Source organism: Felis catus, chromosome D2, assembly GCF_018350175.1.
Source record: "Felis catus isolate Fca126 chromosome D2, F.catus_Fca126_mat1.0, whole genome shotgun sequence".
Lineage (NCBI taxonomy): Eukaryota > Metazoa > Chordata > Mammalia > Carnivora > Felidae > Felis > Felis catus.
Window position 1 is genome coordinate 85,489,752 of NC_058378.1, and position 23,503 is coordinate 85,513,254.

Below are 23,503 nucleotides of genomic sequence, written 5' to 3' on the forward strand. Positions count from 1 at the left end.
CCCCCCACCCCCAGGCTGTAGAGTTCCTCTTTCTATAATGGTCAAGCGTGAACGTTTCTGGGGAAAAGGGGGCAGAAGAGGCCGGCATCCTCCCAAAATGAAACCGAGTTCTACGAACCTTCTGTGTTTCGTACACGTTCTGGGCCGCGCCGGGAAGAATTTGGGGAGATTGCAGGGGGGACAGCGCCAGGCTGTGTTCAGGGGGGTACTTGAGGATAAATGGCTGCTTCCCCGGCGTTTGCCCCATAGACGGACCTTGGTCACATGTCAATATGTCTGTGGACGTATTTGCCAGCTGTTTGTGCCCAAGTGTCTCCACGCTCAACAGAGAAGCAGCCGGTTTTGGGGGGCACAGCCTTGCCAGGGCCTTAGCGCTAGGGGCCACACTGTGGGCCACACTGTGGCGCAGATGAGGGACCCCCCCCCCCCCCCGACCACGTCCACTCTGCGGTGAATCACGAGCTGTGTGGCTCTTGCCTCAGGGCCAGGATGAGACTGTGTGGTGTCTGGAGAGCCCAGCAAGGGTAGGGGAACCGGCATGCATGAAACGGTGACTGCCACGCTCTGACGTGGGGGGCGCAGGGCGGGGCAGGATGTGCGGGGCAGGGAGTGCCCTTGGAGGGAGCCGGCGCGTCCTAGGAAGCTCCCCCTGCCTCTGGCTGCTTGCCTAGCTCTGGGAGCAGAGAGCCGGCTCTCACGCCACTCATGCCTTGTGGGGTCGTCCGCTCAGTCGTCCGTCCATCCGCCCGCCCGCTCAGCGCTGGCCTGGCACCGGCCCGGGGGGTCCAGCCCACTCCCGGGGGCCTGCGTGGTTCTCCTGCAAGTCTCCCGTGGTCTCCGCCACCCCCACAAGCACGTGCCACGCCGAGCTGCCCCATCTACAGGTCATGAGCTCCTCAGAAGGCGGTCTCCTTTTCCCTTTTGCTCCTGCTCATCAGGCTGTGTCTCGGGCAGCCGTCAGAGATCTGAGCCGAGCTACAGGCAGTGCCTTGTCCTCCCTCTGCCTGAGCCCCTTCCATCTCGACGCTCAGTGCAGGTCGCGGGCACCAGGACCAGTTTCCGCCCATCACCTGCCTGTCAGCTGAGTGCGGGCTGCTGGCGTCAGGGAGCCCCTCGAACCCGCGTGTTGGCTGTGATTGCTGTCACCTCCGTGGGTTCAGGGCCCTCATTTGTAACTCGTGTGTGTGCGTGTGTGCTTTGCTCTAAAGTCGGTGAGGAAATTCGGGACACCTAAATAAAGGGATATCGCTTTTTGGTTTCGACGTTCCAATTGTTCACGATGGGAAAACATGACTGGTAGCCGAGGGGACATAGATTTGAGGGGGGGGGGACCCACCAGTGGCTCCAGACCCACGCATCCCTGCATTTGGCCCGTTGCGTCTTTAGATGTTCAGAAATGGCATTATGCTATTAGGTTAACAGTCCTGGTCACTTTGAAGGCATTTGATGAATATCTCCACATTCTCTTCCAAAGGGGTTGCAGGAGTTTCTATTCGTGCCATCCGTGGACGGGAGCCCCGGTTTTGTGCGCCCGGTGTCAGCCTGAGCTGAAGCCTGCTCTCACGGGCTCCCAGAGCCAGTGCCTCCCCAGCCCCGTCTGCCCTGAGTTACCCTGGAAGCTTGAGCGCGGTCGTGGTGGGGGTATCCACAGCATGGAAGTCGTCACAGACACCAGGATGTCCCCCACCCTCCTCGCCCGCAGACAGAACTGGTTGTCACACGTCTGCCAGCACGCCACTGCTGCCGATGGCCGTGCAAAGAAACAACACAAAACCAGCTGGGAAAGGTTTGCTCGACGGACACTGCCTCTCCCCGGGAGCCGAGGCGGGAAGGGGGAGCCAGGAGGCTGTACCAGGCCCGTCTGCTTCCCTCGGGCTCCGTGTCCTTGGTGCCATGTGGATGGCGCTCAGCGGCACTAGCCAGAGCATACACACCTGCGGTCCCGTGGCCTTTCGTCCCCTGGAGGTACCAGCCACCCGTCAGCCTCTGTCCCCTGCGGCCCCTGCACGAGGCCAGGCATCCTGTGTTCGGGCACCTACAGGCTTGAGACAGGGAAGCCCATGCAGACCCTCATAGGCAGTCTCCTGCCCCTGTCACCGGGAGGGAGGTCGGGGTCCCCTTCCGCCGAGCCGGCCCACGCGAGGACATGGAGGCGACATGGTATGGTGGCCCTGCCTCCACGGCCGCCTGCCGTGTTTCATGCTAACAGACTCCAGTCTCCTCCAAAGACGTCTCTCCTATGGAGGCTGGCATTCCAGACGGTGCTGCTCCCGGATGGAGTGGACAAGGGCGCTTCCTGCCCCTGGAGAGCTGCCCGAGCTCGCCCAGCCCAGCGACCGGTCCCCATCCTCTCCCCGTGAAGTCACTAAATGGCCGACCCCCAGGTGCCGGGGCTGTCTGTGCGGCACGCACAGTCCTGCTGCTCAGCCTGTGCACAGCCAAGCAAAGACGGACACCGCCCACTAGGACGCCCGTGGTTACAGTGGGAATGCGGGGGTTTCTGTAACGAGTAACGCGTGCTTGTTGAAAAGTCTCAAAAAGTATGGAAAATAGGACTATCGTAAAAATGAACATTGGCACCTTTCAGAGATGAAAATTGTCAGTATTTCTGTGTTTTCCCTTCCTTCTCTGTGTACATTGTTGGATAATTTTATTCTGATGTTTTGCAACATATCAGAAGCGTTGTCACATGTCCCTATCATGTTAAACCAAGCCAGACTAGGGGAGCCTGGGTGGTTCAGTCAGCTAAGTGTCCAGCTCTTGATTTCGGCTCAGGTCATGATCTCACGGTTTGTGAGTTCAAGCCCACTTCTGGCTCTGCGCTGACAGTGTGCAACCTGCTTGAGATTCTCCCTCTCCCTCTCTCTGTCCTTCCCCCTTCATGGTCACTTGCTCTCTCTCTCTCTCTCTCTCTCTCTCTCTGTCAAAATAAATAAATAAATAAACATTTAAAAAAACCCTGCTGAACCAGACTGTAGCACAGGGCACATTGCATTTGATAACCCCTCTCCAACGGTCGCACGCTTATGTTCACCCAGCTTCTCTGGAGTTGGCTTTGCTAACGGAGTGTGAAAGTTTTTCCACCTTTCTGCTCGTGTGTCCCCCAGCCTCACCCCATGCGAATGGGAATCAAGGACAAAACCTGCCACCCCAGCACGGGGGTCACTTCTCTGATGTAAGGTCACACTTAGAGGACCCCAGTTGGGGTCCTGGTGTGCACACAGTTGGCTGGGTCTGGTGCCGTGTGGCCCGCAGGCTCTGTGTCCTCCGGGAGCAAATCCACATGGCCATTTCCCGTCTCTCACCCACTGGCTTGGGAGGTGTGTCCGACAGGTGCTTGGAGACAGGTGGAGTCCAGACTTGGATCTTCGGGGCAAGTGGGTTTTCTCTCTCTTTTCCTCCCTCGTCGCTCAGCGTGGAGAGACCCCGGGCTCCGGGACTAGTAAGTAAAGCAGGATTCCTTCCTCTCCCAGATTCCTAACCCATTTATAATGTTTCAGGTATGGCTTGAGATCATATTCCGAGTGAACTTGTTTTTCAGTAGCTACCCAGTTACTTCTGCCTACATATTGGATTAAGCGATTCTCCGGCCCAGAGACATGTGCTGTGTTCTGTCACACCACCTTGACTGATACGAAGGCTCATTTGAGGATATTTTCATTGGATTATGCTTGGTTGGGTGCCCATCTGATACTTCGAATTTTGGTATTTTTACAACGTATTTTAGAATCACACAGGGCAGTGTTCCTCCTCTATATTTTCTTTGTTGTTATTGTGTCTTTTTCCTCCACTCCTTAGAATAATTTTGGAGCAATGAACCGCCCCCCCCCCCAAAAATAAAACCCACGTTGAGATTTTTCCTGAAATTGGCATCAGTTGGCCTGAGTCAGGTCGCCGTGGTCCTTGAGCCTCGCCACCTGGGTTTGAGCCCCACGTTTGCCGCTTCCGGGACATGCGCCTGGGCAGGTGACCAGCTGACTCTTCACACGTAAACGTGGTTGTAAAGGTACCTACTTCATAGGTTTTGTTAGAAGCATGATCTATTTGTGTCTTTTCTAGGAAATCCTTGGCCGCCACAGGATGGCAAACGTGTTTTCTTATGCTTTTTCCTAGAAGTTTCATAATATTAGCTTTTACGTTTTTAGGTCTGGGAGCACTTTCAAGCTGCTTTTGGGGTGTGATATCACTTGTTACCCCACGTCGACATGCAGGTGTCCTAGCGCCATCTGTTTGACGTGTATTCCTCTGTCCGTTGAACGGCAGTGGTGCCTTTGTCAGAAATCAGTTGAAGATCTATGTGCGGGTCCATCTCTGGACCCTCTACTCCGTTCCATTGATCTGTATCCCTGTCCTGCCAACACTACACTGTTCCAGTTACTGTAGCTTCATGGCAAGTCTTGAAATTGGTTAGTGTACATGTGGCGGCCATCGGAAGGCGCCTCGTGGACTTCCTGCTTGGGGAGTGCGATCGACCGCGCCCAGCCGCGCTCCTAAATCCGTCCTGCGTTGCTGGGAGGCTGCTCCAACCACACGCTCCCAGGCGGTGCCAGGTGACGCAGAAACGGAGGCAGGCTGTTTCATGGAAGTCCTGGGGGCTTGTCTCAAGGACGTCCCCAGGCGGGCACAACCTGTTAGACCTCACGGCAGCCGCTGGTGGTTCCATCAGCTTGCCTTCCTTCTGCCTCCTCTGGGTTCTTCCTGCTTCACATCTGCTTGTCCTGACCTCGGCTTCCAGAGCTCCCGACCTCTGCCCCCTGTTCTCTCTCACACAGACGATTCCTCCAGTAACACCCTCCCCCTGGCTTCTCAGAGGACTTGCACAAACACAGCCGACTGTCCCACTATTTTTCCTTCTTTTTTTTTTTTTTAATTTTTTTTTCAACGTTTTTTAAATTTATTTTTGGGACAGAGAGAGACAGAGCATGAACGGGGGAGGGGCAGAGAGAGAGGGAGACACAGAATCTGAAACAGGCTCCAGGTTCCGAGCCATCAGCCCAGAGCCTGACGCGGGGCTCGAACCCACGGACCGCGAGATCGTGACCTGGCTGAAGTCGGACGCTTAACCGACTGCGCCACCCAGGCGCCCCTATTTTTCCTTCTTATAAAAGTTATTTTCATCCTTTGCATCCCCATAGACATTCCTGAGTCCTCTTGTAAATGTCTACCCTAAAAACGTGCTGACATTTGGACTGGGATTGTGTTGAACAAAAAACCAATCAAAGAGGATCTGTATCTTTCCTGTGTTGAGTCTTCCAATCGATCAATACCCTATGTCCCTCCATTTCTTTTATTTTTAAAAATTCTTTTTTAACGTTTATTTATTTTTGAGGCAGAGAGAGACAGAGCATAAGCAGGGGAGGGGCAGAGAGAGAGGGAGACCCAGAATCGAAAGCAGGCTCCACTCTGAGCTGTCAGCACAGAGCCCGACGTGGGACTCGCACTCACGGACCATGAGATCATGACCTGAGCCAAAGTCGGATGCTTCACCAACTGAGCCACCCAGGCTCCGCCATTTCTTTAGGACTTAATGTCTTTAGGGAAAGTTTTGTAGTTTTCAATAGATGAGTCTTACGCATACTCCATTTGATTCACCCTTAATTATTTCACATTTGTGCATGCAATTGTAAATTAAATTTTTACTTAACTTCCAATCATTTGTTGCCAGTATACAGAAATGCCTACTGACCTTGCTTTCAAGAACAGTGCTAAATTCACTTAGTTCCAGTAGCTTTTAGGTACATTCCTTAGTGTTTTTCATTTATACATACAATTCAACTGTGAAACACGACAGTTTCAATTCTTCTTTCTAATCTGCACGCCTTTTATTTTGTGTTCTTGACTTGTGGCATCAGTTACATTAACCCTAACCCTAGACATAACCCTAACCCTAAAGCCCTATAACCCTAACCCAATAACCCTACCATCAGTCTTTTCAGAATGACATTCACTGTGACTTTTACATAGATGTCCTTAACCAAATGAAGTCTCTTTCTTTCCCTAAAAAAATCTTTGCTGAGATTTTTTTTTTTATCACGAGTAGCTTGGTTTTGCCCGGTAGTTTTTCTGCATCTGTGGAGATCAGAGTGCCTGGTTTTCCTTTTTATTTTTTAATATGGTGGATTTTATAATTTTTGAAAAGTAACCTAGCATTCCTGGGACAAACACTAATTGGTCATGTGTTACCCTTGTTATATATTGTTGGATTCAATTTGCTAATGTTTTATGAAGGGTTTTTTGTGTGTGTGGTTATGTGGGCTTCTGTTTCGTGGCACTGGCTCTGTTGTCCAAGTGAAAATGGATCTCATCAAACCAACTGGCTAGTGTCTCCACTTCCTCCTGTTTTCTGAAAGAATTTCCAAAGAATTGGAGTTATTTCTTCTGTAATGTTTCATAGAAGTTGACATTGATGCATTCTTGGTGTGGCGTTTTCTTTGAGGGAAGGTTTTGAATTTTCTTGGTAGATGCAGGTAGAAATTCTGATGTTCTGTGTCTTTTTCTATCACTGTTGGTCATTTTTGTCCGCTCTGGTGAGGGTTTTGGTCAGAGGTCATGGATATCTTTCAATCTAAGGTGTCCAGTTTATTGAAATAACATTATTTTTATGATTCCCTTATCATTTTAGTATCTGTAGAGCCCGTAATAGTCCCCTCTGTTATTCCTGATTTCTGTAACTTGCGTTCTCTGTTCTATTTGTGCAGATGTTTCAATTTTATAGATCTTTTGAAAGAAGCTTTCCTCTGTTTTTGTTTTTGTTTTTGATCCTATGATTTTCACTCTTCATTACTATTTTTTTTTCTACCTATTCTTCAGACTCGTTAATGTCTATTTATCTATAGACAAGGTAACCGGTTTTTCTTCTCTATCATCTCCAATCCGCTATTGAGTCCTTAGAATGGATTTTAAAATCCATTGCTCTACTCTTTAGTGATGAATTTCCCTTTCTACAGCTCTGTTTCTCAGTTGAGATTTCCTGTCTCCTGTTAGCAAGACCACTTTTCTTTCATCCTTTAATTCTCCTTGTAAGAGCTGCTCTGAAGCTCTTGCTTGCTAAAGCCAACATCAAGGCCATCCGTGGTCACTTTCCAGTGGCCTTTCTTCCTGTGGAGAGATTCCACTTTTCTGTTTATTTGCATATGTCTACTGATTTGGGTTTGAAAACTAGACATTGTGGAGAGTACGGTATAGTGATTCCGGAGTCTGCTGCATTCTGAGTGTTTATTTTTCTTGTTCTCACATGTTCAGTTGCTGGGCCTCTGATGACGAAGTTTGCTTTTTGTGTTTTATACAGCTACTGAAATCTCTGGTCTGTTTTTATGAATTCCCAGTGTGGATATACAGCCTACCTTTGTACATCAAACTTGCTTGCATTTATATTTCATTGTCATTTTTGAAACTGATTTTTCCCAGCTCTTAATGCATTTGGACAATTAACCTGTGCCCAGATAATTTAGTGGTCCACCGAAGACTTAGCCTGAGCTTTACTTCAGGCTTGGGGGCTCAGCTTTTCCAGGGTTTCCTTGCTCCCAGGGGTCCTGCTAGTTTCCAGCAGCTCTACCACTTGAGGCTCTGTCTTCTGAAATGTCAAGCCCGGTAGACGTTAGCTTTTTGCCCTTTGAACCGCGCGTTTGGGGAACGCACTCAGTTAGCAAAGCAGCAAACACATAAGCTCACCTTGCAGCTGAATTTCAGGAATAATCCCTCCCCATCTCTGCGGCTTTTCCGTTGAGTCCTTTGTGGTGTCCCCGGCTGTGCAGAGTTGGCCTGCACCTCGAGGTGGCTGGGCTGCCGCTGCTGTGACCACAGCAGTGTTGTTGGAAAGCCCTTGGGCTCCAAATGCCACAAATTCATATTCTCACATTTTTTTAGTTGCCTTTTTTTTTTTTTTAAATAACATGAACCCCTCCCTGGCCTTTGTCCATTCCTTTCTGCTTTCTAAATGTCTTTAAGTAGCTGTTTTTAGCATTTCATCTAGATTATCATTTTATGCGGGGGAGAGTTTGCAAGAACACTCACTATGCTTCAGTTCTTGCCTCCCCCTGTGATTAGGAGAATAGTTCCCTTTAACTACTTTTTTGTTTTTCTTTTTCTGTGTTAGTACATTGGCTACCCTTCTGGAAGAATTTAAGCAATTGTGGGAAGAGTGAGTGTATTGGCTTTTCCTTATTTTTACTAGAACACTTGTAATCTTTCATTGTTAATTAGAATTCTACAGGTAGTAGAAGTATCTGAATATGGCTGGTTTTCAATTTTTTTTCTTTTAGTAAATCAGAAATGGGCATCTTATATCCAATGCATTGTGAGCATTGGTTTTTATTTTTATATGGACATTGTGTGACTTACTGTTTTTGTTAAGAGATTAAAAACACTTGAAAACGAATCTACTTTGTTAACTTGGTTTTTGTATTGTTGTTAATAGTTCACATTTCTTTGATTGCTCTTGAGATTGAATATTTTCCATATGTTTATGGGCTATACAGAATTTCCCTTTTGTGAGTTGATTTTGCACAATAATCTTTTTCTAGTGATTTGCTATAACTTTTATGCATTAGGGTTATAAACCTTTGCTGTAGGTGCCATCAGTAGCTTCCCCAGGCCTTGTTTATTTCTAATTTTGTTTATGGTGCTTGCTGATCTAGAATTCTATATTTTTTTCATTTTTTTAAAATGTTTATTTGTTTATTTTGACAGAGAGAGAGAGAGAGAGAGAGAGAAGCAGAGGAGGGACAGAGAGAGAGAGAGAGAGAGAGAGAGAGAGAGAGAGAGAGAATCCCAAGCAGGCTCCACACCATCAATGCAGAGCCCGATGATGGGCTTGAACGCGCAAACAATGAGTTCATGAACTGAGTTGACCTGAGCTGAAATCAAGTGTTGGACTCTTAACCGACTGAGTTACCAGGAGCCCCAGAGTTCTATATTTTTATATAGTGAAATATATTCTTTCTTTCTTTCATCTGGTATTACGTTTAAAGTGATCTTTCTTCTACATACTAAAGTCATCTGCATTTTCTTTCAATGCAGTTCTGGCTTACTTTACATTTAAATTTCAGTTCACCAAAGATGTATTTTGATGTAGGTTGGAAAACAGAGACCTAAATATTATTCCCATACGGTTTCCTATTTTCTTCACATCATTTATTAAATGTCATCTTTTTCTAATTTCTTTGAAATCCCACTGTTCAATTTTAAGTAGCTCTATGTACTCGGACTTGCTTCTTAACTTTGTTTTTATTCTGGTGCTCTGTCTTCGTGTGTGTGTGCGTGACATTTATGTTAGTCTAATGAATATTGCTAAAATGTGTGTTTTATATTTTATAGGGCAAGCATCCTTATTACTCTGCTATCTTATTTTATTTTTAATTTTTTTCTCTAATATTTTTATACATGTTCTTTGACAAAATAGCTTTAGAAACAACCATCTACTTGTGATTTCTATTAGAATTACATTACACCTGTCGAGTAAACTGAGGGAAATATGACATCCTCATAAATACTGGAAGGTCTCATCTGGAAACATGATACAACTTCATTTGTGCAAGTTTTGTGACGTCCACACTCTGTACATTTTCTTTGCGCAGGTCTCGCACGTTTTAGGCTATTTTTTTCCTAGAAATATTGTAGTTTTGTTGCTATCATAAATGGGATCTTTTGCATTTTTACATTGTACTTGACAGTTACTGGCTCTGATAAAGTGATCAGTTTTGGGTCTACTAACATGAACAAACATCAAAACACTTTGTCCTAATACATTGTGATTTGATTCTCTAAGTCAGATCAGGTATAAAAAATTATAATAAAAATTCTTTATATTTTGCTGTATCATATTCTATTTTTTATTAAAATGTTTAATTTTATTTATTTATTTTGAGAGGGGAGAGAGAGAGAGAGAGAGAGAGAGAGAGAGAGAGAGAGAGAGAGCATGAGCAGGGAGGGGCACAGAGAGGGAGAGAGAGAATCCCAACAAGGCTGTGTGCTGTCAGTGCAGAGCCTGACACAGGGCTCAAACTCATCAACTGTGAGATCACGACCTGAGCTGAAATCAAGTGTCAGACGCTTAACTGACTGAGCCATCCAGGTGCCCCGTATTTTAAAAATTTGCATTGACTTCAAAAGTAATAGTTATGAGAATTTTTGCTTTAATAGGAAGGGCTAATAATTCGAGATAAATCTTTTTTTATCTTATTTATTTTTTATTATTTTATTTTCTAAAGTTTATTATGTTGAGAGAGAGAGACAGAGAGAGAGGGATGGGGGGAGGGCAGGAAGAGAGAGAAAGAGAATCCCGGGTGGGCTCCATGCTCAGCCCAGAGCCCAGCGTGGGGCTCGATCTCATGAACCATGACGTCATTACCTGGGCCAAAACCAAGAGCTGAAACTAAGAGTTGGGGCGGGTGGTCAACTGACTGAGTCACCCAGATGCCCCTTCATCTTATTTTAAAATATTTTTAGAAATATTCTTCTGTCCTTATTTTATAAGTAATTCATAAAAGTCAGGAAGTAATGCGGAATTTGGCCAAATGGCCTTTGGAACATTTATTACAATAATCATGTAGTTTATTTTTCTTGGACCTGCTCTGGCAAATTAATAGATGCGCTTTTTCTAGAATTCAACATTCTAGAAATGTTGTTTTTGGTTGTTCCAAGTTTCTGTGCACTGAAATAATTTCAATAGCATAAGAATGATCTCTTCTGAAATAACCTACTCATACGAATGCCTGGACCCAGTGTATTTTATGAAGTTAGTTCTTGGGCAGCTTTAAATATTTCATCTTTTAAATTAATTTCTAACTAAAAGCCATATACGGATATACTTTTGTTATATGAATTTTTACAAACACAGGTAAAGCAGAAGCCTCTGGTAATAATTCCTGCAGTGCCTTTCCTGCTCCCGTCACCTGGGTGTGGATTCCTCTGTATTTTCTCCCGTGTTTCAAAGTGTATGTAAGCCCTCGTGAAAATATGTCATCTTCCTCTCTGCTTTATTTTCAGAGAAATTCAATAATTCCGAATGTGTGACTTGGCTGTTTCTTTTCATGATAAATCCTACAGAAATCTTTTTGTGTGGATATATGCAGCAGGTCCATTTAAATCTGTATTTTACTATTGGATACCATATGATGGAAATCACCTTAGTCTAGCTGCCTTTAGTGCTGTTTCTTTTACGGTTATTGTGTGTTTATATTTTCCAGTATTTCCTTAAACGAGTTTGGAAGCATTTGCTTTTTAAGATATGTTTAATTTCACCAAGATTTCCTTTTGTCTCTCCCTACACTTAGTAAATCACGCATTCATTCATTCAACAGATACTGATTGAACCCTAGCTGTGTGCCAAGGCACTTTTCCAGAGGCTCAGCGTGTAATTTCTGGATGGGACAGACCAAGACTCCTGACCTCATGCTGCTACTGATGATGCAGATTTTAAAGATATAGGTTCGAACGTACTAGCATTATGAGCATCAAAATATTAATTCCAAATTTTATAGGGTATTTTGTAGGTATTAGCCACCTTTGTGAAATTTACTTCCTGTTTGGGATGATCTCTGTTTTCATTCCCTTTTTCCCTGTTTGATTAGAACATGTATGTGTTTTTTTTTGTTTTTTTTTTATTATTATTTTTTTTAACGTTTATTTATTTTTGAGACAGAGAGAGACAGAGCATGAACAGGGGAGGGGCAGGGAGAGAGGGAGACACAGAATCTGAAACAGGCTCCAGGCTCTGAGCTGTCAGCACAGAGCCCGATGCGGGGCTCGAACTCATGGACCGCGAGATCGTGACCTGAGCCGAAGTCAGCCGCCCAACCGACTGAGCCACCCAGGCGCCCCAGAACATGTATGTTTTTAAAATTCGTTTAACTTTCTTTATTATCAGTTTTTGTCATGATGATGAGAAGCCCACAGACAAAATTTATGAGTTTCACTACTTTAAAGGCATTTCTTTCTTCATCCGTAGTTTTTCAATTTTATTTTATTTTTTTTTAATCTTTATTTTTGAGAGAGAGAGACAGAGCACAAGCAGGGGTGGGGCGGAGAGAGAGGGGGACACAGAATCTGAAGCAGGCTCCAGGCTCAGAGCTGTCAGCATGGAGCCCGATGCGGGGCTCGAACCCACAAATCGTGAGTTCTTGACCTGAGCCGAAGTCAGATGCCTAACCGACTAAGCCACTCAGGCGCCCCTCTTCATTTGTATTTTTAACTGTATTGATTTTTCTTTTCTTTTGAATTTTACTGTTTTTTCCCCTCTAAATTTTCAGATTAGATGCTTGGTTTATTTACTGTTTCTTTGTTGTTTAAAAACAAAAGTGTTTCAGGCTTTGTATGCTCCTGCGAAGAAGGCGTGGCATTGACCATGTTTGTTTTTGATGGTCAGTGGCAAATACATACACACTTTCCAGTGGGGCACACGCTCGCCTGCTCTCTGTTATACTCATGACAGTCCAAGAATTTGTGGAAACCATGGTGGGCTTTCTCCATATTCTTCCATCAACGAGGAAGCATGTGGCTGAGGACAGGCAACAAGGACATGCCCCTAGAAGGCGGCCATCACGGCAGGTGGCGTAGGGGGAACCTCTGTTATACTCATGACAGTCCAAGAATTTGTGGAAACCATGGTGGGCTTTCTCCATATTCTTCCATCAACGAGGAAGCATGTGGCTGAGGACAGGCAACAAGGACATGCCCCTAGAAGGCGGCCATCACGGCAGGTGGCGTAGGGGGAACCACGTGGCTTGAGTAAACGAGGGCAGGAGAAGAGAGAAGAGACATACTGCCCCCACGAAAAAGAGGGAAGTCTGAAGCCACCCCACTCTTACTCCTTTCCAGTCAAACTGTGTTAGAAGATTTACGGTAGCTTTACGGTGAGTCTTACACTTTAGAAATTTTATACGTTACGTGCAGATATACATCTCTTCACAAGTTTTCCATGGTAATTGTTGGTGTTTTCTGAGATTCATAAAAGCTATTATTTCTTCATACAATGTACTGAGGACTCATTACTTCTTCTGTCCTTGGAACGCGTCCTCCGCAGGCACCTCGGCAATTTGATAGTGAAGACAGACCCGCAGGTGGTGAGCTCACCGGGCACGGAGACAGCAGCACGGCTGTGCTTGAACTCCAGGGACTGTGGCCCCAGAGCCTGCGCTTCTCAGTACTTAGGTTTTAGAGCACAGAAGCATTTTCTTTTGGTTTATATTTTACTTCTATTGCTCTCTTTCCCCCTTTTCTCAGCAGCCGAGGGAGAAATTCTCCAGCTGGTCATCTAATTCGCGGAGGAGGTCTTCTCCTGTTCCATTCTGTTCTCTCCTTCCATTGTCCCGTTAAAAATTCCGCCATCTTGGTTTTTGACCGAAAGCAGTACTTCTGACTGCAGAGTGCGCCGTCATCTGAAACTTCCTTTAAAAAATTAAAATAGGGAAATAAAACGTTCCCTTTTGGATGGATGTTGCAGTGAGTTCTGCACATGGGAGAACGTTGCTGACTACACAGATTTCTGCTTTTCCTTTAGTCGCTAATCGCTGTCAGATTCTCTTTGCTCACCCAGCTGCGTGGGGCTGTGGTTCATGCTTAGCGCTATTGGGCGGGAGTCAGGTTCCTGCGCAGATTTTGTGGGGTTCTGATTCGCATCTTTCGGAATGAGGGAAAGGCTGGCTTGGCTCTCATCTTGTTTTGCTAAATCGGAAGGTCAGTTGTTGAGGGTGGCGGGGCCGCGTGGGCAGGCGGGGAGCCTGGTCGGGGTTCTGCTGCCTTGTGGCTTCTCCAGACTGGCTCAGCCACCGGCTCCCCCGGATCACGGGAATGGCCTTTCCCGTAGGACCTGCCCAGGGTACCTGTGCTCACAGCTCCCATCTCACTACTGGGGAAGGATCCGCACTAAAGTGGGTTATTTTTTTCCCAGGTACTATGTGCCAATACTCAGAAAAACGCAATTTCTGTGTCTGTAACCGTCCCCGAGGTTGGCCCCGCTCTGGCTGGTTTGCGCGTCAGGATTTGCAATGGGCCCGAAGATGTGGGGGCCTGCCGCCTCTCCTCACCAGCCTCCAGGAAGTCTTGTCCCGGGAGACCGTCCAGGTAAATGCGTCTTCTACCGTCTGTTTCTTGCTGGTCTTGTCCCCGACCGCCTCTTCTCCTGGCCTCTTTTCCCAGAAGGCGTCTGGTGGTTAAGGGTCTGAATGCAGCCTGCCACCAGCACCCCACTGTGCCGGGTGTGACACGGCTGGTCGGTGCTGGTCGTGGGCCAGGGTGGGCTGGAGGGGCAGGTGGGCCTCGCCTCTGAGCTCCCTCGAATCTTCTGTCAGCTGGGCGCCTACAAGACCATGGGCTTCCTTCCCACGGCAGCACACTGTGGACTCAGCTTGGCCACGGTGTCCATGGAAACCTGTGCGAACCTCAACATGGGTCCTGCTGGTGTGCACTGGGTGTTTCGAACTTAAGTCTGAGCAGAGGGGCCGGGCTCCGAGGACCAGCGTGCACGGTCCCCTCTGCGAGGCCCTTCATGCGGCTATCTCAGCTCATCCCTTTTAGCCCTCACACATCCCCAGCAAGGCCAGGGACCGAAATCTCCATCACAGAGGCAAGGAGACCCAAGGTTCAGGAAAGTGAAAGATGTTCTCCATCACCAGGTGGCCACGGAGCCGGTTTCCCACCGGGCGTTGCATCTGGGCGCTGGGCGTTCCCCGCCCCATGCTCGGCCGCGCACTCTTGGACCGACTTTGTGGACACTGCGATTTGGTGTGGGGGGCATTTCTATTTCAAGCCATGTTCCTCTATAACTGCACCTTTCTTTCCAAGCACTGTCTTCCACTGACACACAGAGAAGACTGGAAAATCACAGCCTCAAGAATTTACTACGCAACCCTCAGAGTCCTGCAAGGAGTATCTACAACCAGACTTTGGTCCGCGTTCTCCACTAGTGAGCTCCGCGAGGAGCCAAGGGACTCATCACATGTGTGGTTTCATCCCCAGACCTCTGCCGCGTCCGGGTCCCGGTCCCTAGTGAGCTCCACGAGGAGCCAAGGGACTCACATGTGTGGTTTCAGCCCCAGACCTTTGATGCGTCTGGGTCCCTGTCCCTTGCACGGCCTGCCTTGCGGGCATCAGCTCCCCCCTCCGTGAGTCGGGGGACCCCAGGGGTTTCTGTCAAGTTTCTCAGAGTCTGTTTATAACCCTGGGTTATAACCACAAGAGACCCCTTCAGGGAAGTGGCCGTCAGCTGGGTCGTCTGTGTACACACCTGGGCCCTGAAGCCACGTGTCCCTGTCACCGCCTGGCCCTACTCCCAGGTTCCGGCACATTCTGGCTGGGAGGGCTCTGCAGAGCCATCAGAGGCGCTGGTCAGAAGCCATGTGCCTGAGGACACTTTGTTCCTGTGATCACACCGGACCTGCCTGGGCATCTTGTGAGGCTGCTGACCTTGGCCTCCTCTTATCACTGGGGTCTGCTGAGCTCCCTGGGGGCTCTGCTCACGTGACGCCTTGAGCGTTGGAGTCGCTCTTGGCTCTGGTGCTCCGGCTTCTCCTCGCTGTGGCCGTGCAGCCACTCCCACGCTGCGGGTGAACTCTGTGCACACGTGCTCTGTTCAGGCTCCATAACAGGACCCCTGGGCTGGGGGGCTTTGAAAGGTGGCAGAATGTGCCCCCTCCCCGAGAGTAGGCCACTTCGGCATAATGCTCATTTTGAGCTGAAGATGCTTGGAAAACAGCAGAGCAAGAAGGACACTGACCCTCACTTTTCTTCCTAAAGCAGGAGAGAAAACTCTCATGTGAAAGATCCCCTCCCCGCGCCTGGAGGGAGGAAACACTCTTCTCACCAGAGACGCGGGGCGTCGGGGCCGAGAGAAGCCGGCACACGCAGACCCTGATAAAATAGCTCTTACCTTCCCATCCCCTCCCGTTTTTCCTCCTCTCCTTCATCCATACACACTCGGGCCTGTCTGCTCTCTGGGTGTTCATTTCCCCGAGGCCCATGTCCCTGCTTTCCCCTGTGACCTGGGGCCTGGCCGGTGACCTAGGGGGACGGAGGCAGAGTTTCGCCTTCCCTACGGCTTGAACAACACGGATGCACTTCTCACAGCCTGGAGGCAAGGAGTCCAGCCTCACGGTGTTGGCGGGTGGGTTTCGTGCTGAGCCTCTTGGGTCCCAGGCAGCGGCCTTCTCGCCGTGTGCTCACATGGCCCGTCTTCGGGGAAGCAGGGACTCAGGGCCAGCCCTCTGCCATCTTGTCCTGCAAGGGCACTGATCCTGTCGTGCCAGGGCTCTACCTTCATGACCCATTCAACTTCCGTTACATCCACATGCACCTTGTCTCCAGTAAGCCCTACTGTGGGTGGGGTGCAGGGGAGAGACAGCGTTCGGTCCACAGCACAGGTGATGCACAGATCTCATTTCTGTGTCTGTAGGTTTTCTCCTGCCCCAGGCCCCTGTCCACCCGCCCAGGGGCCTCCCAATTGGGTGTCCCGCAGGCTTGTTGAGCACACCGTGTGCCAGCCTAGGCTTGCTCTCTCCTGATGCCCTGGACAACCTCTTTCTTCTGCATCCGTGGAGCCTCGGGTCTCCCTCTGCCCAGCTGCCTGCACCAGAAGCCGCAGCCTCCCTCTGATGACTTCCCATGGCCTTCATGGTCGTGTTCTGCTTCCTGGAGGTGGAAGCCTGGTCTGCCCGCCGCCGACGTGTTCAGCTTCTCAGTCTTTCCCACGGCCTCCCCCTCAATGCTACGCTCTGGCTGACAGACCCCTTTGCAGGTGCCCAAACAGACCATTCTGCCTCTAGAATTTAGCATACAATTTTCCCCTCTGGAATAACCCATGGAAGACGAGTAGGGATTGGAGACTACAGGGGAAAATCCAGAAGGTGAACCTAGTTGGGATGTAGGAGGAGTTTCCGAGCTCCGTACATACATCGGGGCCCCAAGTTTCCAAAACAGAAAGAGGCTTGACGCGTATCACAGCCTCGTTTTAGCCCCGTGGCCCTGTCGATCCGCCGAGGCTTGGTCCCCGGGCCCACCCCCAGCTTCCCTCCTGCTCCTCCATCACCCCAGTGACTGGTTCTCATCCTCCCCTGTTAGGCTCAGATATCACTTCTGTTCACGCGCGACCTGTGCTCAGCTGTCTTGCACAGCTCTGCACAGAATGGCCCCTGCCTGTGTTCCCAGTGCCTGTGGAAGTGACGGTGGTCCCTAGCATGGTTAGTAAGTGATGGTTAGAGCACTGACGCTCCACTGAACGTGGACATGGTGTTCTTGTGACCTGAAGGCAAGTTACGTTGTCACAAGACACCACCATCTGTGTCACAAGATCACAGGTGCAAACTCCACCAGCAAATTCTAGTAAGTAAGCAAGAAAACAAGTGACAGCCATGTACACATTTTCTGAAATAGGAGAACAATTCTCCAGTCATTTTAGCAGCCTGGGAGAGCCCTGAAATCAAAAGCATGCAAGGGCATGAAAATAAAACTGTAGAGCAAGATCCTTGCAAATCTAGACGCAGATGTTCATCACAAGAGATTAGCAAAGCCAATCCAGCATCACACACGCACGCGCACTCTACGTACCACATGTTCACACACACACAATACAGACTACGTTCCTATGTATGTCGTGCCTACACATGCGTGCTTATGTGTACGTACATCGTGGTCAAGTACAGTGTATCCCAAAGAGCAATGAAAATTGTATATGTAAATTAACATTATTCACCATATTAACAGACGAAAAGGAGAAACAGTAATGTAGTCATTTCAATAGATGAAAAAATAGCATTTGACAAAAGTCAACACCTGTCAATGATAAAAGTTCTCTGCAAACTCAGAGAGAAACTTCCTCAAGGTGATAAAGGACATCTTTGAAAAACTCTATAGCCAGTATCACACTTAATGCTGAGAAATTCAGTGCTGTATCCTAAGAGCAGGAATGAGGGAAGGATGTCTGCTGTAAGCATCTCTATTCTCCACTGGCTGCTCGCGTCCTACCCAGGGCACTGTGGCCAGAAACGTAGATAAAGAAGTAATAAAGCTGCTCAGTGAACGGACAGACACACAGACAGACAAAGGAACAGAAAACAACGGTGTGAAAAGAATTGCTAAGCTAGCAATACTGTTTTCCAAGGATGAAGGTCAGTAGGTTCCAGGCAAACACACTGGACCGAAGGCATGCGCACACTGAAAGCAATACTAAAGGTGTTCATTGGCTGCAGGAAAAAATGATCCCCACGTAAGAGAGACAAGCAAGAATGAAGAACAAAGAAGCAGTAAGTATGTGGAAGAATCTAGTGAATATGGTCCCTACAGGGGAATGGGAAGGCAATAATGCATGTGGACCATCTTAACAGCCGGTTAACATAGGACAAATTGTCTTTGTCAGGTCCCAGCAGGAGGGTGCGCTCATTCCCCACCTTCCTCTGCTCTGTCAGTATCTCAAGGAAGCTGAGACCGGGCAAAGCTTTCATTTTTATTTGTTTGTTTTTTAACTTTTATTTAAATCAAGTTAGTTAACATGTAGTGTAATAATGGTTTTGGAGTAGAATTTTGCGATTCATCACTTACATACAATATCCAATGCTCATCCCAACAATTTAGCCCATCCCCCTACCCACCTCCGCTCCAGCAACCCTTTGTTTGTTCTCTGTGTTTAAGAGTCTCTTGGGGTGCCTGGGTGGCTCAGTCAGTTAAGCATCCAGCTTTGGCTCAGGTCATGATCTTGTGGTTCCCAAGTTCGAGCCCTGTGTCAGACTCTGGGCTGACGGCTCAGAGCCTGGATCCTGCTTCAGATTCTGTGTCTCCCTCTCTCTCTGCTCCTCCTCTGGTCACGTGTTCTCTCTCTCTCTCTCTCTCTCTCTCTCTCTCTCTCTCTCTCTCTCAAAAATAATAAAACACTAAAAAAATAAAAGAGTCTCTTATGGTTTGCCTCCCTCTCTGTTTTCATCTTACTTTTCCTTCCCTTCCCCTGTGTTCATGTTTGTTTCTTAAATTCCACTTAGTCATGAAACCATACATTTGTCTTTTCTGACTGACTGATTTACTTAGCGTAATACAGTCTAGTTCTATCCATTCTTTTTGATCTCCGAGTAATACTCCATTGTATATATAAACCACATCTTCTTTGTCCATTCATCAGTTGATGGACATTTGGGCTCTTTCCATACTTTGGCTATTGTTGAAAGCACTGCTGTAAACATTGGGGTGCACGTGCCCCTTTAAATCAGCACTCCTGTATTCTTTGGATAAATACCTAGTAGTGTAGTTGCTGGGTCATAGGATAGGCTCTCTTTTAATTTTTTGAGGAACCTCCATACTGTTCTCCAGAGTGGCTGCACCACTTTGCATTCCCACCAACAGTGCAAAAGGGTTTCTCTTTCTCTGCATCCTCGCCAACATGTTGTTTCTGAGTTCATTATAGTCATTCTGACAGGTATGAGGTAGTATCTCATTGTGGTTTTGATTTGTATTTCCCTGATGATGAATGACGTTGAGCATCTTTTCATGTGTCTGTTGGCCATCTGGATGTCTTCTTTGGCAAAGTGTCTATTCATGTCTTTTTCCATTTCTTCTCTGGATTATTTGTTTTCTGGGTATTGAATTTGATAAGTTCTTTATAGATTTTGGACACTAACCCTTTATCTGATATGTCATTTGCAAATATTTTCTCCCATTTCATTGGTTATCTTTTAGTTTTGTGGATCATTGCCTTTGCTGTGCAAAAGCTTTTTATCTTGATGAGGTCCCAATAGTTCATTTGTGCTTTTGTTTCTCTGCCTTCGGAGACGTGTCAAGTAAGAAGTTGCTGCAGCTGAGGTCAAAGAGGTTGTTTCTAGTTTTCTTCTCTAGGATTTTAATGGTTTCCTGCCTTACACTTAGGTCTTTCATCCGTTTTGAGTTTATTTTTGTGTATGGGGTAAAGTGGTCCAATTTCATTCTTCTGCATGTTGCTGTCCAGTTTTCCCAACCCCATTTGCTGAAGAGACTGTCTTTTTTCCTTTGGATATTCTCTCCTGCTTTGTCGAAGATTAGTTGACAATGAGGGACGAGGTAGAAACCCTGCTTTCCCAGATATCAAGACCACAGTAATCGGGTCCAGGTTATATTTACACAAGGATGGGCATACAACAAATGCTACAGAATAGGAACCAGAAATAAAGATAAGCTTTGTCCTCACTTGATTGACAACAAAGCTGTCCTGCAGAGTTGGCTCTCGCTATAAAATAAGGCAAGAATGCTGTTTACAAAAAACGTTTGCTGTTATGCTCATACTAATTAAAACCACAATGGGATACTGATAGCCAATGGCTAAAACGTAAAACTAGAAATACTTAGTGTTGACAAGGAGATGACGCAGTGGGGGTGCTAATACACTCGCGGATATGAACGTCAATGGGAACAATGTCGCGGAAAACCGTTCAGCAGCTGTGAGATGAACGCCCACAGGCTCTAGCGGTTGCACCCTTAGGTAAATACCCAAAGGCAGCTCATGCCCTAATGCGCTTGCAAATATATTTAAGACTGCTCAGCCCTTCGGTCATTTGCAATAACTAAAAATTGGAAGACAGCACAGCTCTACCCATCAGTGTGACCGAGTCTCACCAGTGTGGTGTGTTGTGTGCAAGAAGCTGGACATGGAAGCTTCCTTAGGGGATGGCTTCATTTATATGAAGAGGAAAATAATGTGAGCCTAAGCTTAGTATTCACCAGTGAATAACTATGCGGTGCTGATATAGGAAAAGCTAGGAACTGGTTACCAAGCAAATCAGGTAGAGACTATTGATACAGGGGAAGGAAGGAGGGGCCGAGCCTGAAAGGGTGTTCAAGAGGTTTCTGGGATCTTGACAATGTTCTGTTTAATGACTCAGTGCTTACACATTGTTCGCTTTGTCATAATTCATTATGTTCACACTGATATTTGTTGCACATCTAAGTAATTTTTTAAAAAAATGATGGTTGAAAATACAACACAGGCAAAATGAACGGCCAATCAGAACATTTCCCAAGGACCTCGCACGGAGACCTGCCATTCAGGACCTCACTGGGAGGAGGCTAGCGGCCACACGGAATGGGCGAAATCAAACCCAGTGTCCTGGAAACAGAAACTCTGACTGTGGACAGGAAGGTCCAAGGAAGGGACCGTTCTAAGTTCCTGGACGCGGGTCACGTTCCTTTGTTAAAGATTTTACTTAAGTCTTAGGCTGAAAAAGACCCAAGGAGTTCCTTTTCCAGCCTTTGAAAGACCATTCAAATCCAAGCCTATGGCTTTGGAAACCCTTTGAGTCCTCTTTATCCTTATTTCTATCGGCCATCCTCTATTCTTCACCATCTCTTTGTCCCACTGTCTGCCTCTCCCTCCCCCTTGGATGTTAGTCAAGGGAGGAATAATAGTCTGGAGGCAAAGTTGTTATTTAAGAACTGAATTATGCAAAAAACAAAACATGCAAACAAACCCTACTGGAGCGTGATAATTGGAATGGAGCCCTCGGATCTGGAGTTCTCCAAGTGAGGTCAAGTGCATTTTCCCGGCAAACTTTTTCCTCCTTGAAAAGACCATTTAGAAAATCTTAGAGGGGCACACAACCATTCCCAGAACACATATAATTTTCATGGGTGATTTTGTTTCAAGGAGGAAACATTTTTCTAGCAGGGAACCGAACGCAGAGAGCGGTGGCAAGTTAGGTCTAACGACAAGCGATGCGAACAACATGTATAAATGTTTAATTTTGGCTCAGACATGCCAGATGCAAATTTCCTATTTCCTCAGGCAGTGCAAATACTGATCACTTATATGATTACTTTGAAAAAGGGTCAACTTTTGGTTTAAGAAAACATAGCTGAAATATTAAATATTTATGAAACAGAGTTATTGCAGCAGGAGGTTGAGACCCACGCAGTGGGGTTTGCTGCGGAGTCGCGGTCACCACCTCCTGGCTGCCAACCGCTCCCGTCATATTTCTCTTCTGGCTGTTGGTGGGGTCGGGAGCGGGACAAGGTCATTTATTCTCCAGGGACAAACAAAGCCAAGTGTGGATTTTTCCCGAGTCAATTGAATTGCCACAAAAGAATTTCAGTGAAACATTTGAGCAATGGAGCAAATCCCTTCAATTGGCCTGTTTGTGTGAACTCGTGCTGTGGCCCATCCTTCCACTGGGAGGGAGAGGGTGGCGGTGTTCTCTGCCCTTCGTCTGCTCGTGGGCACCATCAGTCCAGGGGAGAAAAGCCGTCAGCAGTGCACCCCAAACTACTTCTAGATGGCCACCTCTGCCCCCTTCCTGCAGACTGGGGACCTGAAGGGCCGCTGGGCAGTTGTGCCACATTAGCAAAGAGATTTCGTCTCTAGCTCATGATGATTTGGAAAGACGAGCCATTACCATTCATTTAAAATGTGCATAAAGGAGCGCCTGGGTGACTCAGTGGGTTAAACATCGGACTCTTGATTTCTGCTCGGGTCATGATCTCACAGTTTATGAGATCGAGCCCCATGTCGGGCTTCATGCTGACAGCATGGAGCCTGCTTGGGATTCTCTCTTTCCCTCCCTCCCTCTCTCTCTCTCTCTGCTCCTCCCCCGATCATGTGCATGTGCGCACGCTCTCTCTCTCAAAATAGATACATAAACTTAAGAAAATAAAATGTGCATAAAGGCATTATATATATACACATACCTATATAGTTTTATATCTATGTATGTTTATGTATTATATACATATTTACATCTATGTATGGACTGCATACACACATATAAACTTACATATAAACTTATATGTAATCTTATATAAATCTCTATATATTTATATGTTTGTGCATACATAATATACACACATGTTTATATGCATCTATAATATCTGCATATTTATACGGCCCATATCACATATACACACAGGCGTATGTGTGTATATACATTTGTAGCTAAAGGTGTGCGGGCACACAACTGCACACTCGCACTCACCGTGGTTTGGGACAGTAAGGGTGGATGGAGACACCCCAGTGTTTGCTGTGAGTGTCCTGATTCTCACGACACCGTGGGATCTGAGCCTGCGCTGGCCGTGCCCAGAACACACGCTCTTTTCCATGGTGTTTGTGACGAGGACAATTTGGTGGTCACTGGGGACTTTGCAGAGCCTGCCAGCTCCGGTCTAGGCTCTGGACAGTGTCCGCGAGGCTCCTTTTTTCCTAAAGCAAGACCATGTCCTTGCTGCTGGCTGTGGCAGGGGGCCCTGTGGGTTAGTGACAAACCAGTGGTCGTGTTGGCCGCGATGACGCGTGGTGGCTCCTCGGGAAATTCCCCCCGTGCAGCCGCTGCACCGGCCTCTCCTGGGGGGGTGTAGTAACCCACTGGGTGACTGCGTAGTTCATCTTATGTTTATTTCCTGCCTGTTCCTTCCTCTCTCCACCCCTTGCCTCCCGGCACATCAGCGGTGCTGGTCTGTGGCGTGATTCCCACTCCCCTGACAAAGCGGCTCTGCTCCCTGGCCGGACACGGCACCTTCTCTTCTGTGTGTGGAATGTTCCAGAGCTCTCACACGGCCCTGGCTTCCTGTA

The 23,503-nt window shown here is 47.3% G+C and overlaps 1 protein-coding gene across 7 annotated transcripts in view; it reads left to right on the plus strand.

Moving 5' to 3' along the window:
* LOC109492789 overlaps window positions 1–23,503 on the plus strand; it is a 408,688-nt gene that overhangs the window by 326,979 nt on the left and 58,206 nt on the right. For 6 of the 7 annotated variants that reach the window (XM_045040859.1, XM_045040860.1, XR_006587431.1 and 3 more), the window contains one exon: window positions 13,889–14,061. The gene's annotated coding sequence lies outside the window, so the exon portion shown is untranslated. Of the gene's footprint in view, window positions 1–1,474; window positions 2,833–13,888; window positions 14,062–23,503 lie in introns of those variants that run through there. The other variant, XM_045040862.1, reaches the window with a different exon arrangement.